Source organism: Camelus bactrianus, chromosome 8 (genome assembly GCF_048773025.1).
Source record: "Camelus bactrianus isolate YW-2024 breed Bactrian camel chromosome 8, ASM4877302v1, whole genome shotgun sequence".
Taxonomy (NCBI): domain Eukaryota; kingdom Metazoa; phylum Chordata; class Mammalia; order Artiodactyla; family Camelidae; genus Camelus; species Camelus bactrianus.
This window is the reverse complement of record NC_133546.1, coordinates 27892304-27907868: the sequence shown is the minus strand read 5'-3', so window position 1 is coordinate 27907868 and position 15565 is coordinate 27892304. Positions and strand designations below refer to the sequence as shown.

At 37.7% G+C, this 15565-nt stretch overlaps 1 protein-coding gene across 15 annotated transcripts in view; it reads left to right on the top strand.

Annotated features, from left to right (window-relative positions):
• Window positions 1-15565, top strand: part of LOC105077222 (uncharacterized) — a 196528-nt gene that overhangs the window by 171685 nt on the left and 9278 nt on the right. For 3 of the 15 annotated variants that reach the window (XR_012508602.1, XR_012508601.1, XR_012508605.1), the window contains one exon: window positions 13880-13993. The exons of 9 other annotated variants lie outside the window; for them this stretch is intronic. The gene's annotated coding sequence lies outside the window, so the exon portion shown is untranslated. 3 more of the 15 variants (XR_012508604.1, XR_012508603.1, XR_012508614.1) reach the window with 3 other exon arrangements.

The following is a 15565-nucleotide window of genomic DNA, read 5'->3' as shown; positions in this document are numbered from 1 at the left end:
AGAATTCTCAACCCTAATGTATACCCTGGTACTGATTTTCAACTGCGGTAATCCAGTTTTTAATATGAACTGAAGAATGTGCCTTTAATACATTAGAAGTTGCATATTTTTCTATTCCTTGCTTGCCTTCCACAGAAATATTTCTCTCTAACCAAAGGCTGATGCCTTCTGGTACCTTCAAGTAATACCTACAGTGAATATTACTTCTTAGAAGTTTTTTGAAAAATGTTATAAAATAGTCTACAGGAGACCACAAACATTCCCCTGCAACATAGTGCAAATTATATGCAAGTCTCATGAACAGCCTACCTGTTCAGATTACCCAGTGGAGAGTTACAGCAGTGGTTTGTCTGTGGAATTCCAGCCTGTGCCATTTAAGGCAGACCAAGTACCTTAATTTTTTTCAGAGGACATTTGTCTTGAGCACTCTGGTTGAATTTTTTCAAGGAGAAAGACATTTTTCAAGCAGTAAACATCCTTATGGATATTGGAATCAATATGGAATTGGACTCATAGTCACATATGGAAACCTGGGCATTTTAAGGTAAATACTGGAAAATACTCTGAAAGGCCATGGGCATCACTCAACTTAGAGGTTCAGATGTATTTTATTCAAGATGATTCGAGACTTCATATTTTAGTTGAATGAGGATAATGAACAAAATTACAGGTGAAAATAAATAGTGTTACTTAATTGTATCTTACTAAAGTTTTTAACATTCTGTATGATAAGTAATTGACCCAGCTTGGGTAATGGGCCCACCATTTGGCCCATCAGGAAGCATACACCTCCAAAAGTAAAACTGAGGTGCTATTGCCAGATAAATAGGAATGAAAGCTGAGAAGGAAAAAAAGTTGTCCAATCTTTTAAATTTATTTCTCCTGTTTTATTAAGTCAAAGCCAATGAAGTATATGCGTGAAAAATAATGGCCTTTGCCCACAAGTGCTGATTTATTTGAGATTTTGAATCTTCCTTTCCTTCCTTCCTTCCTTCCTTCCTTCCTTCCTTCCTTCCTTCCTTCCTTCCTTCCTTCCTTCTTTTTCCCCTTTCTTCATTCCTTCTTTTTCTCCTTTCTTTCTTCTATCAGGGCTGCACTGTTATTTCAAAGCATGATATTGAATGTACAGACCTAGTTCAGGTTAACAGTTGAGGCTCAGAACCAAATCAAACAGTTCATTTACCAGAGCTTTTTCAGTTCTGTGGCTTGCTACAAAGTCATTAGATATCTGTGAAGAATCAAGCTATCTCTTCTTACAGTAAAATAGTAGTTGTGCTTTCAAAATTTAAAAACAGATTTTTTTCAGTTTCAAGTGTTTTCCCAAACATATTTCTTAACACTCTGTACCGTGCTACTATAAAACAATTACAGAATTAGAAAAATATTTTTAAAAGAAAAAATCATGGAAATGGTCTAGGACTTTGCATTTGTTTCTTATTGTGCTCAGGGTTGCTCTTTGTTATTGAATAAAGACATATTTGCTATTAAAATTGGTCCAAATTTATATAATCATATTAAACATACGTATTTTAAAATGATATTCCTAAAAACACTAGAAATTTTATGTTGCCCAGATGAACAAGCTAGAAAACTTTTGTTACATAGCACTGTATCTTTCCTGAAGGCTATTGTGGTTAGCATTATAAGTTGCATGAAGACAACCTTTTTTTTTAAAATTTCCTTCTGAAAATCACTGCTTGAAAGGCCAGTTGATATTGTGCCTTTCTTACATATCGGCTGAATGTATTATATTATCATTAGGTCAGAAAATTCTGTATATGTTTGGTGTTGGGGCACTTGTCTATGATTATGTATCACTGACCCAGTAGAATTTTTCCAAGGACAAACTAAACTTGATTGCAATTAAGATTATTCACACCCTTTACATCCAAGCATATATATATAGAGGTCATTTTATACTCAAGTAACAAAGTTAATAGAGCTGATTTCAGTCTATCTCTTTAAAATGAGAATGCTTATAGAAAGAGGGAAGAGTTCAGTCAAAACTGTCAGAGACTTCCACTTCTGAAAATATATAGTAGACATACTTTTCCTATTCTTCTCACTATGAACAATTAGAAGTCCTGGTCATTATATACAAAACAAACATAAGAAGACTCTGAAAGGTGAAAGGTAGATTGACTAGGGACCTCAGGATCTAAGAAAGGACACAGTAGTGAGTTCCCTGTATTTTCTTTTTGCCTTATACATCCCAGACTTGGAGCTAAAGAAACTGGCAACTAAGAAACACAAATGGATACAAACTTAAATAAAAACCCCAGCAAAGGCCTGCTCTCTTTAGTTAAGGGACCAGGAATAGAGCAGTCTAGCAAGACAAACATTCTTTAGACAAAAGCTGCTCTACTTTAGCTAAATACCACAGAACAAACCTGTGGCCCTACTCCCCACCCATGCCAGCAAAGGGGACAAGTGAGTCTAGATTTCCACCACCACCAGGATGTAAGGATTGCCCTCCAACACTGTAGTGTTGTCAGAGGAAGTCTAGCGGAGCATTAGGACTTTTACCACTGCTCAGCGGTAATGAGACGCCACCCTCTGGTATCACACTGGGGAGAAGCAGGAAGCACTCCTATCTCTACCAGCCAGGTGGTATCAGGTGATGTTAGTGGAGAGGCTGAATTCTCATCCATGCCTAGTAGCAGTGATGAGGAGTTCCTACTCTTTTCAGGAGCCAACAGAAGCTGAAAAGAAAACCAGAAGCACTTCTAGCAGTAATGAGATGATGCATGCACTTCACCTGCCAGCGTGTTATCAGAGGAAGCTAAAACTGAAGCAAATAAAGTTACCAGGAACATAAAGGGACATTACTTAATGTTAAAAGGTCAGTTCACAAAGAAGTTATAGCAATCCTAAATGCACATGTACCAAAGAACAGAGCAACAAAATAGGTGAAACAAAAACTGATAGAACTAAAAAGAAAAATAAACATGTCCACAGTTATAGTTGAAGATTTCAATACTCTTCTCTCAGTAATTGATAGAACAACTAGATATAAAATCAGCAAGGATACAGAAGAACTCAAATATACCATCAACCCACAAGCTCAAATTGACATTTATAGAATATGCCATCACCACCAGCAGAACACACACTCTTCTCAAGGACCCATCAAACATATACTGAGATAGACCACATCTGGGCAATAAAACACACTACAGCAAATTTAAAATAAGTGGAAATATACAAACTGTGGTCTCTTGCCACATTGGAGTCAAACTAGATACCAATGGCAAAAAGATAACAGGAAAACCTCCAACCACTTGGAAACTAAACAACACATTTGAAAACATGAGTCAAAGAGGAAGCCTCAAGGAAAATAAAAAGTACATTGCTTTGAATGGAAACTAAAATATAGCATGTCAAAATCCGTGGGACATAACTAATGCAGTTCTGAGGGGAAATTTTATAACACTAAATGTTTGTAGTAGAAAGAAGAAAATATCTCAAATCAACAATGTACACCTATAAATTTAATAACTTAGAATAAGTGGACCAAATTCTCAAAAAGCATAAGCTACCACAACTCACTCAATATGAAATACATAATTAGAATTATCAGAATAGTTCAAATCTATTCAGGAAACTGAGTTCATAATTTTAAAACTAATTACACAGACATTGAAAGAACAGTTAATTATACCCAATATTTTCCAGAAAATAGAATAGGAGAAAACATTTCCCAATTAGTTTTATGAAGCTAATGTTATCCTGGTACCAAAACAATACTAAGATAGTACAAAAACGAAAAGCACAGGCTAATAACTCTTATGAATATAGAAGCAAAAATTCTTAACAAAATAGTAGCAAATAAAATACAGCAATATATAAAAAGAATTATACATTATGACAAAACAAGGTTTATTTCAGGAATACAAGGCTACTTCACTATTTGAAAATCAATAATGTAGTCCACCATGTTAATAGGCTAAAGAACAAAAATCACATGATAATATCAATTGATGCAGAACGTGCGTTTGACAAAAATTCAATATCCATTCATGATTAAAAGAACTCTCAGTAAATGAGGAATAAAGGGGAATTTCTTCAACTTTATAAATATCACCTACAAAAGCAAAAGCAAAACCCTTACACAAAGATTTTCTTAATGATAAAAAGACTGAATGCTTTCCAGCTAAGATCAGGAGCAAGCCAGAGTGTCTGCTCTGACTGCTTTTGTTCAAATAGTGCTGGAAGTTCTGCTCAATGCAATATGGCAAGAAAAGGAAACAAAGACCATCCAGATCCGAATACCCCACCAAATGAAACACTTATGTACAGATCTAACAAAATATGTTCAAGATCCACATGAGGGAAACTACAAACCTCTGATGAATCAAATTCTTTTAAAAAGAACTTAAATAGAAGGACAGTCCATGTTCACAGACCAGAAGATTCAATATTGTCAAGATGTCAGTTCTTCCCAAATTGACCTACAGATTCAATGCAATCCCAATAAAACTCTCAGCAAGTCATTTTGTGGATATCAACAAAGTGATTCTAAAGTTTATGTGGAGAGGTAAAAGGCCCAGAAGCAGTAACACAGCATTGAAGGAAAAGAATAAGTCAGAGGACTAACACTACCCAACTTCAGGACTTACTATAAGCTACAGTAATCAAGAGAATACGGTACCGGTGAAAGAATAGGTAAATACAAGCATACCTCAGAGATATCGAGGGTTCAGTTGTAGACCACTGCAGTAAAGTCAGTATCACAATAAAGTGAGTCACCATGAATGTTTTGGTTTCCAGTGCCTATAAAAGTTCTGTTTACACTATGCTGTAGTCTATTAAATGTATAATAATGTTATGTCTAAAAAAATGTACATACCTTAATTAAAAAATACTTTATTGCTAAAAATGCTAACCATCACCTGAGCTTTCAATGGGTCATAGCCGTAACATCAAAGATCACTAATCACACATCACCATAACAAATATAATAATAATTTTAAAAGTTTGACATATTGTGAGAATTTCCAAAATATAACACAGAAACTTTAGGTAAGCAAATGCTGTTAGGAAAATGGTGCCAATAGACTTTCTCAACACAGAGTTATCATAAACCTTCAATTTGTAAAAAATATAATAACTGGGAAGCACAATAAAGCTAAGTACAACTAAACAGGTATGCCTATAGATCACTGGAAAGGAATAGAGAGCCCAGAGGTACCTATATAAATATAGTCAAAAGATGTTTGACAAAGGAATAAAGACACCATAATGGAGTAAAGACAGTCTTTTCAAAAAATGTGCTGGAACACTGGACTGCACACATATTAAAAAAAAAAAAAGACTGTAGACACAGACATTAGACCCTTCACAAAAATTAACTCCAAAAGGATCATAGACATAAATGTAGAACACAGAGCAATAAAACTCTTAGCTAAGACAACATAGGGGAAAATCTAGATGACCTTGGGTATGGTGATGACTTTTTAGATAAATCATCAAGGCATGATCCATGAAAAAGAAATAATTGATAAGCTGGACTTCATTAAAATTTAAAACTTGTGCACTGTGCAAGACAATGTCAAGAGAATGAAAAGACAAGTTACAGACTAGAAACAATATTTTCAAAAGACACATCTGATAAAGGACTGTTATCCAAAATATACAAAGAACTCTTAAAACTCAACAATAAGAATATTAAACAATTCAATTTTAAAAAATGGACCAAAGATCTTAACAAACACCTTGCCAAGGAAAACATACAGATGGCAAATAAGCATAGGAAAAGATGCCACACATCCTATGTTATCAGGGAAATGCAAATTAAAATGACAGTGAGCTACCACTACACATCTAGCAGAATGGCCAAAGTCCAGAACGCTAACACCACCACATACTGGCCAGGTGGCGAGGATGTGGAGCAATAGAAACTCTATTCATTGCTGGTAGGAATGCAAAATGGTACAGATGCTTTGGAAGACAGTTTGGCAGGATTTTGGGGTTTTTTTGTTTTTTGTTTTTTACAAAACTAAACATACTTTTACAATATGATCCAGCAATTGCATTCCTTGGTATTTACCCAGAGTTTAACACTTATATCCACACTAAAACCTACACACAAATGTTTACAGCAGCTTTATTCATAATTGCCAAAATCTGGAAGCAACCAAGATGTCCTTCAGTAAGTGAATGAATAAATAATCTGTGGTACAACCAGACAATGGGCTGTTATTCAGCTCTAAAAAGAAATGAGCTACTAAGCCACGAAGAGACATGGAGGAAACTTAAGTGCATATTATTAAATGAAGGAAGCCAGTCTGAAAAGCCTACATACTATATGATCCCAGCTATATGACATTTAAATAACAAAACTAAGAAAACAGTAAAAAAAAAAAAAAAAGTCAGTAGTTGCCAAGGGTTGCAGGGTGGAAGGCTGACTAGGCAGAGTAGAGAGGATTTTTAGGACAGGAAAAATACTCTGAATAATATTATAATGATGGATATTTGTCACTGTACATATGTCCAAACCCATAGAATATATAACATGAAGAGCAAATGCTAAGGTAAACTATGGCCTTTGGGTGATTATGATGTGTCAGTGTGTGTTCATCAGTTGTAACAAATGTACCCTCTGGTGAGGAGTGTTGATAATGAGGGAGACTTTGCATGTGTTTAGGGCACGGAGTATATGAGAAATCTCTGTGCCTTCCTCAGTTTTGCTGTGAATCTAAAACTGCTCTAAAAAAATAAAGTCTTATAAACAAACTGTCCAACTCGTGAACACAGGATGGTTCTATATTTATTTCTATCCTTGATTTCTTTCATCTGCACTTTATAGTTTTCAGCATACAGGTCTATATGTGTTTATACCTAAACATTTCATAAAGAAAAAAAATTAAACTATCCTTATCTGCAGATGACATGATTGTCTATGTAGAAAATCCCGAGGAAACTATTAAAAACTATTAGACCTGATAAGAGTTCAGCAAGATTGCAGGATACAAAATTCAATTGTAATTCTATATACAGCCAATGAACTCATGGACACCAAAATTAAAAACACGCAGCATTTTTCATCACTTAAAAAAGTGAAATGTGTAGGTATAAACATAGTGACAACCAAGTGCCGGGGAAAATGTGGAGAAGCTGGATCACTCATACATTGCTAGTGGGAATTTAAAATGATATCGCTATTCTGGAAAATTGTTTATTAGTCTCCTAAAAATCAAACATTCAGCCCAGCAATTTTACCCTTCCTGGGCATTTCTCCCAGAAAAATGAAAACTTAGGTTCACACAAAAACCTGTACGCAAATGTTCACAGTGATTTTATAGTGATTTTATGTAATATAAACTTGGGGTGAGAGGGGGACCAGATGTTCTTTAATGGTTGAATGGTTAAACACAGTGTGGTATATTGATATCATGGAATACAACTCCACAATAACAAGGAATGAACTATTGACCCACACAGATACTTGGATGAATCTCCAAAGAATTATGTTGCACTAAGAAATGCCAATCCCGGTAGGTTACATACTAGCTGGTTTCATTTATACAACATTATTGAAATGATAAAACTGTAGCAATGAAAAACAGATTAGTAGTTGTCAGGGGTTAAGAATGGTAAGAGCAAAAGGAGGTCAGGAAGGTGTCACAGGGTGTCTATAAAAGCACAACAGGAGACATCTTCGTGGTATTGGAAATGTGTTGCATCTTTAACAGTATCCTGGTTGTGATATTGCACTACACTTTTGCAACATGTTACTATTGTAGGGAACTGGGCAGAAGATATTGGGATCGCTATATTATTCCTTATAGTTGCACATGAATTATCCCCAAATTAAAGATTAAATTTTTTAAGTGTCTAGGAAAAGTCTCCAAAATTAGGGTTTACAACATCAAATTGCTATTAAAATAACTTATTTTCAAATTTTGAAGAGAAAATTATGTTATCTGGAGGTATTTGGGGTTAGGGTAAGTTCCTTTTAAGGTCATATAATTTCTTATTGCAGTGACTTCTCTTAACTTGTAGTAAAGAAAGTCCTGCAGTGTCATTTATAAAAGTCATTAGCAGATTAATAATTTGTAACATTGCTAGGGAAATAAGCACTCATACACATTTGGTGGGAGTATTAATTACTACAGATTTCTTTGAGAAAAGTTTGGTAATAAATAACAAAATGTAAAATTTTCATACCCTCTGACTCAGTTGTGTCTTGTGGAAACCCAATCTAAAGAAACAATCATGTAAATGCACAAAGATAAACAAGTATGTTCACTGTAGTATAATTTATGATAATGAATACTTAGAAATAATCGATAGTGGAATGATTTGGTAGAGTACTCTTGAGTCACAGTTTTTTTCTTAGTCTTTTCTGCCATTTGTCAAAGGAGGAAAAGCCACAGGGTGAGAATACAGGCATACATTCCATACGCCTGCTGTCTGAGCCAGCGACACAGACTGGTGAGTTCATGGTTCTCACCAGACCAGCATCTGTCTAGAAAAACTTTGCTGTTGGTTAATATGCACGTAAGGTCAAAGCTCTTGCTAAGAGAAATCTTGGAACTCACAAAGTTGATGGGCACAGGTTGGGCATGTAAGAGCCATTAGGATGCTCACAACATCAAGAAGGCGCCTACAGTAAATGAAGTGGGTCAGAGAATGGGTTAGATCAACACTAGGTCACCTGCCAACCCCAAGAAAATTTCTGTGCAACAGGGTACTCTGTAAAACAATCCACAAGTGCCAACGTAGTAGCACATCCCTCCTCGGTGTTAATTTGGCTTCAGGAGACTCCCCAAGGCTTAGCTAAAGTTGTTAGTGTGCATAGAAGAAAAACCGCAAGAGGCTTTTTCTTTAGTCTTGTTCTATGTCTTGAGAGCTTGGCTTTACAGCCAGTGAAAATATTCTTTCTGATCTCTGCCAGGGGGATGCATAGGCATCTGATGGGCAATGTAATAGGCTGTGGACCCAAGTTTAGAGAGTCTTAAAAAAAATAGGTGAAGTCACTCTATTCTGTTCAAAAGGAAGAAGGGGACACATGACTCCCTGTGTTTTGGGACAGCTGTATAAAATCAGGGCCTCTCCTAATTCTATCTTATGACCAATGGAAATGTTCTCTCTGGCCTCTGCCATTCAGAAGGTGAACGTACCTGCATGCATTTGGCGGTCAGTCAAATAGACTGGGCTTCTGAGGTAGCTGGTTGGTATGAGCACAGGACTCGTGACTGGCATCTCTTTTTTTGGCCATGCCAGCTTGCAGGGGAGTTTGTTATAAGGGGTCCCAGTTCACAGGAGGCCTTTGTTGTCTCAACATTCATTGCTTTATTTTCTTAGACTATCTTTGAGAGTGAACATTTTGGCTAAGCTTGGAAGTCTACCTCCAGGTCTTTCCACAGAAAGACTTACTGGTTTGAGTCACTGTTAAGTCTAATAGATCCTACTTGTCAATGGCCAGATGACAGATCCTCTGAATTGGCTAAATTAAAAAAAAATTAGAGAGCTCTTATAATGGTGTAATGGCTAGTCATTGGGAATCCCTTAATAAGGTGGAACGATAGAAATTAGAACAAAAACTAAAGTCCACTCAGACCTCCTTCCTATGTATTTTCAGATATTTGCAGATATTGCAAAATAAAAAATCAGGACACTGGAGATACAGTTGTCATGTACTGAAGAAAAATTAAAAAAATTTTAAATCCATGGAGGATTCTCAAAATTATGAATAGATCACCTGAGATAAATGGATACATACAAAAGGCAAGATAAAAATTGGATTGGGATGAGTAAAATGGACAGTAATAGGATTAAAACAAAGGTTTCAATATAGCACTATCAAAGGCTAGGTGGGTCACAGTGACCCCCACATTGGTTCCCAAATGTTAAAGGAATCCAAACAAGTCTGGTCTATTTACCCCAGTTTGGAGAAATTTGGAAAGCCAGAAGGCTGTCACTACAATGAGGAATTGACCAGCAATTGGTTAGTGCAACAGTTAAATCAAATTAAAGATTGACTAAAGGGCCAAGATCCTTTGGCTTGATCCCTCACTGAGGACCCAAAATCTTTTGCACAAGAGTAGGTAAAATGGCCTAGGGGTAGAAAAGAGAAGTTTCCAGGACCCCTTGATATGGAAACCCCACAGAGGGCTCCTGAAATATCTCAAAGATTTGTTTTCTCTCCTTATAAAAAAGAGATATTAAACTAATCATATTTGATCTGTTATACTGCATGGGAATCCGGGTCAAACAAAAAGTAACATTAAGCTTTCTTTATGGTGTGTCTGTACAGGTGTGCGTTACAGACATTTCAGAAATTGTGTGAAACTCCTGAAAGTCTGACATATCCTAGCATAAAACGTTGTCTGTCATCAAAATTGAGGCTCACATGAAAAGAACTGATCCTGAGTAGCACGGAAATACCCTAGCTGACTGTAATGCAAAGGCTGCAACAATGTACTTTTGCCATCCTGATGTCTTTGTAACATGGCAGCAGTCACCTCCTGAATCAGAAATATTAAGACAGGTAAACAATTGCTGTAAATTAAAGAACAGTTAGGGGTGGGAGAAACCCAAGATGGCCCCTTGGTTCTCAGTTCCCCAGCAAACCCTAGTTTTTGGTTTTTGCAGTCCTTCACCTACAACTAGAATTGGAAAAGATGTTATACTTTATTTCATTCAACCTCTCATTTTAGAGATGAAGAAATAAGAGTCAAGGAGGTCAATTTACATACTTAATTGGACCTATTAAGTCTTAAGATGAAAATGATGCATCCGGGATTAGCCACAAGGAGCACCAGAAGGCCCACGTGAGCAGCACAGTGTGGAGGCCCTCACTTCCATTTCATCCACCACAGTGGTACAAGCAAGACCTCTTAACTGACACTTATTTACGCTGCATGGGGAATGCCACATAGCAGCTGACAAAGGATGAAAAGAGCAAAGCTATGGACTGTCAGCCCAGCACGTGTGTGAGAGCTAAAAACGGATGGGGACTCCATTACAGCCCCCTCAATGGTGGCCTTGAAAGACAGTGGTGAGCAGGGGGAAATCTTCCTGATGGCAGAGCTCCAGGTGGCACAATTGCTCATCTTCTTTCGGTGGAAACAGAATGGCCCAAGATTAAAATCTATGAAAATTCATGGGTAGCCAAGAGCTTGGGAGGAGAAAGATGGGGAGGTCAGGGGCAAGAAGGTCTGCAGTCGTGGTATGTGGATGGACTAACGGGAGCGGGCACAAAGTGTGAAGATCTTTGCATTGTGTGTTACCGGAGGGCATCTACCCTGGAGCTAGCATTAAAAAACCATGAAATCGCAGGGCAAAATGTCAACCAGTCTGTGTCAGCCATCTCTGTGTCATCAGAGACCCCAGTGTTTGAACACTAGGCATAGTGAACAGTAATGATGGTGTCAAGGATGGATGCTATGCGTGGGCCTAACTACATGAGCTCCCATGTACTAAGGCTGGCAAGAGAGACCAGTGCTAACCCCCACGTACAGCACCATCCCTTCAGAAGGCCAACCAGCCACCTAGTGGCAAGTTGAATATGCTGGACTCCTTCCATCCTGGAAAAAGCAGCAAGTTGTTTCAAATTAACAGTTTTTGCATCTATACATTTCCTTGGTATGGATTTGCCTTTCCTGTCTGAAGAACCTCAGGCAGCATCATGTCCATGTGATTACACAAAGTTTAATCCACCCACATGGGACCCCATATGACATTACATCAGTGTAAGGCAATAGTTCTTAACCAGGGGCAATATTTCCGCCCCCAGGGGATTTTTGGCAATGTCTGCAGACATGTTTGGTTCTCACAACTGGGAGGATGCTACTGACATCTAGTGGCCAGGGTTGCTGCTGAACATCCTAATGCCCTGGACAAATCCCCATACCAAAGAATTATCTCCCCAAAATGTCAGTATGCCACTGTTTAGAAACCCTTGACTAAGATACTCACTTTATAGAAACTGGGCTTAGGGTCATGAGAGCCACTGGTCCTGCCACATACCACAGCATCCAAAAGCAGCTGGCATTGAAGAGCAATAGAATAGCTTATAGATGGTGCAGATAAGGCATAAGCTCAAAAATGTTAAAGACTTAAACATAGGACAAGATACTATAAACCTCTTAGAAGAAAACATAGGTAAAACATTATCTGAAATAAATCTTAGCAATGTTCTCCTAGGGCAGTCTACCCAGGCAACAGAAATAAAAGCAAAAATAAACAAATGGGACCTAATTAAACTTATAAGCTTTTGCACAGCAAAGGAAACCATAAGCAAAACAAAAAGACAACCTACGAATGGGAGAAAATATTTGCAAAAGATGAGACTGACAATTGCTTAATTTCCAGAATATATAAACCGCTCATAAAACTTAATAAAAAAAAAAAGGAACAACCCAATCCAAAACTGGGCAGAAGACCCAAAGAAGCAGTTCTCCAATGAAGACATACAAATGGCCAATAGACACATGAAAAAATGCTCAATATCTCTAATTATCAGAGAGATGCAAATCAAAACTACAATGAGGTATCACCTCACACCAATCAGAATGGCCATCATTCACAAATCCACAGATAAGTGCTGGAGAGGCTGTGGAGAAAAGGGAGCCCTCCTGCACTGCGGTGGGAATGCCCTTTGGTGCAGCTGGTATGGAAAGCAGTATGGAGAGTCCTCAAAAGACTAAAAATAGACTTACCATATGATCCAACAATCCCATTCCTGGGCATATATCCAGAGGGAACTTTAATTCAAAAAGATACATGCACCCCAATGCTCATAGCAGCACTATTTACAGTAGCCAAGACATGGAAACACAACCTAAATGTCCATTCACAGATGACTGGATAATTATACAATGGAATACCACTCAGCTATAAAAAAAGAATAATACCATGCTGTCATGATGACTGCAGCTCTATAGTATTGTCTGAAGTCTGGGAGAGTTATTCCTCCAGCCTCTTTCTTTTTCTTCAGTAATGCTTTGGCAATTCTAGGTCTTTGATGGTTCCATATAAATTTCATTATGATTTGTTCTAGTTCTGTGAAGTATGTCCTGGGTAATTTGGTAAGGATTGCATTAAATCTGTAGATTGCCTTGGGCAGTGTGACCATTTTAACAATATTGATTCTTCCAATCCAGGAGCATGGGATATCTTTCCATTTTTTAAAGTCTTCTTTAATTTCCTTCATCAATGGTTTATAGTTTTCTGTGTATAATTCTTTCATCTCCTTGGTTAGATTTATTCCTAGGTATTTTATTACTTTGGGTGCTATTTTAAAGGGGATTGTTTAAATAATGCCATTTGCAGCAACATGGATGGCCCTGGAGAATGCCATTCTAAGTGAAGTAAGCCAGAAAGAATAAGAAAAATACCATATAATATCACTTACATGTGAAATCTAAAAAAGAAAAAAACAACAGATAAATGAACTTATTTACAAAACAGAAAAAGACTCACAGACATAGAAAACAAACTTATGGATACATGGGGAAAGGGGGTGGGAAGGGATAAATTGGGATATTTGCAGATACTAACTACTCTGTATAAAATAGATAAACAACAAGTTCATACTGTATAGCATTATATTCAGGGTCTTATAATAACCTATGGTAACAAAGAATATGAAAACAAATATATGTATGTTCATGTATGACTGAAGCATTGTGCTGTACATCAGAAATTGACATAACATTATAAACTAACTAAAAAAAATGATGCCATGTAAGTATAGGGAGTCATCTTCCAGGATGCAATATATACTCAAATGAACAACCATTATATCATGCCATTAGATAGGTGTAATACGCAGTGCCAGCAACCAAGGGTAGGTAATTTCTGCTTCCTTTTTCTGAATTCTGCCTTCTGTTTACTGCTCTTGGCTCCTGATATGGGAAACATCCTCCAGGGAGATATAAGCTATGATTTATGCCTGTGAACCTCATACTTCTCATGCCAAGGGGCCAGCGGGCAAGGAGAGGAACACCGTACTGACAGGAGCAGCTGATCTGATCATCAGGTGGTAAGCTGTTATGGCACATTGGGGATGGGAAGGAATATGTTTGGCACTGGGTTCTCTCTTAATGCTTCTTGGCTCAGTTGTGATGGCAAATAGACAAGAACAGCAGCCTGAGGAGGGCTTGATGATCAGGGATTTAGACAATCAGAGATACGACTTTCGGTCACCCCACCAGCTAAGCCACCAAGACCAGCACAGGAACTAGCTGTGCGAGAGGAAAACCTAGGATAAATTGTGGAGGAAGGGAACAAGGACGTATCACAATTGTAGCCTCAAGCCCACCTGCATCAGTGAAGGCTATAGTTTCCTCTTAACTTTCCTGTAATAAGTTTACCCTAGGAAAGAGATCTATCAAATCCTGGAGGAAGACTTTCAGAGTTTAGAGGAAGCAAGAGGATCCAAGCTAATGCAAAAGTGGGCAGGAGTGAACGCTATGCAACACTGCCCAGATTCCCCTTCCAGTCAGGAAGGGCTGATTCCCTCAAATGCTGAGTGTCCTGCTATCTGTTAGCTGTCAGCCGTCAGTTCTCCCTGGCATTTGCCTTCCAATGCCCTCATCCAGAGGGCAAGATGCAGCCAAGACTGTTGCTATCGGGTATGAAAGGCTGGTTTCCCTTTCCCAGCCTAGGATACATCCAAAGGACCATTCCAACCTCAGGGCTCCTCTTGGGCTTGCCGTAGTCCTTGTGGCACTGCATTACAGCTCAGCTTCTCCCTGGGCCTGATTCTGCTTCCTTCCCATCCCACACAGGTTTTGCTCCTGACAGCAACTCCTCAAAAATTTTCTGTACACTAAGCTCCATCTCAGAGTTAACTTTCTGGGGGAAACTGATGTACCATATGCTGCCGTCCATGCAATAAATGATTCGGTGAAAGGTTACTGCTTAAGTTTACCAAAACTTTCCTTCTGCCCAGAAATCTTGTCTTTCAGATGTCTGTTCAGATACACACGATTTGTTCTCTTCCTCACTTTTGCCTGTTCTCTTTCACATTTGGAAAATTTTCTACTAGAAGCCGGAATAGCAACTGTTAGAACCAGAAAGAAAAACACGTTAAAGTCTGTATATTCTTATTTCTTTTTTTTTTTAAATCTGCATCAAAAACCTTGTGATAAAAAGATTGAAAGGAATGACAGTTAGTTTTAATCAACCAAATATTTGGCCTAAAGTGTTTATGAAATGCAAAACTCACCTTGATCTGGGCTCAAATTCACCAGCACTCCTTTTTTCTTCTTTCAACCGCACTGACCTTATTTATATCAATGTTGATATTACTCACCTTCAAGAAGATTATAACTTTGATTTGTTTGTCCAACAGCAGTGACAGGTTTCTTTGTTTTTTTTTTTTTAATTTCCTTTCTTGTACATCAGTCTATAGCAGGGGAGACACTGGCTGAAGTTAAGGGCCAATGTCAACTGCTAACTGAATGATAAATGGATAACCTCAACAATATTGTAGCCCAGTTGAAATTAGAGTGAAAATCTTTAGCGGCCAGACCTGAATCTAAATATCCCCATTCAAGGGATAAACTGGGAGTTCGAGATTTGCAGATACTGACTGGTATATATAAAATAG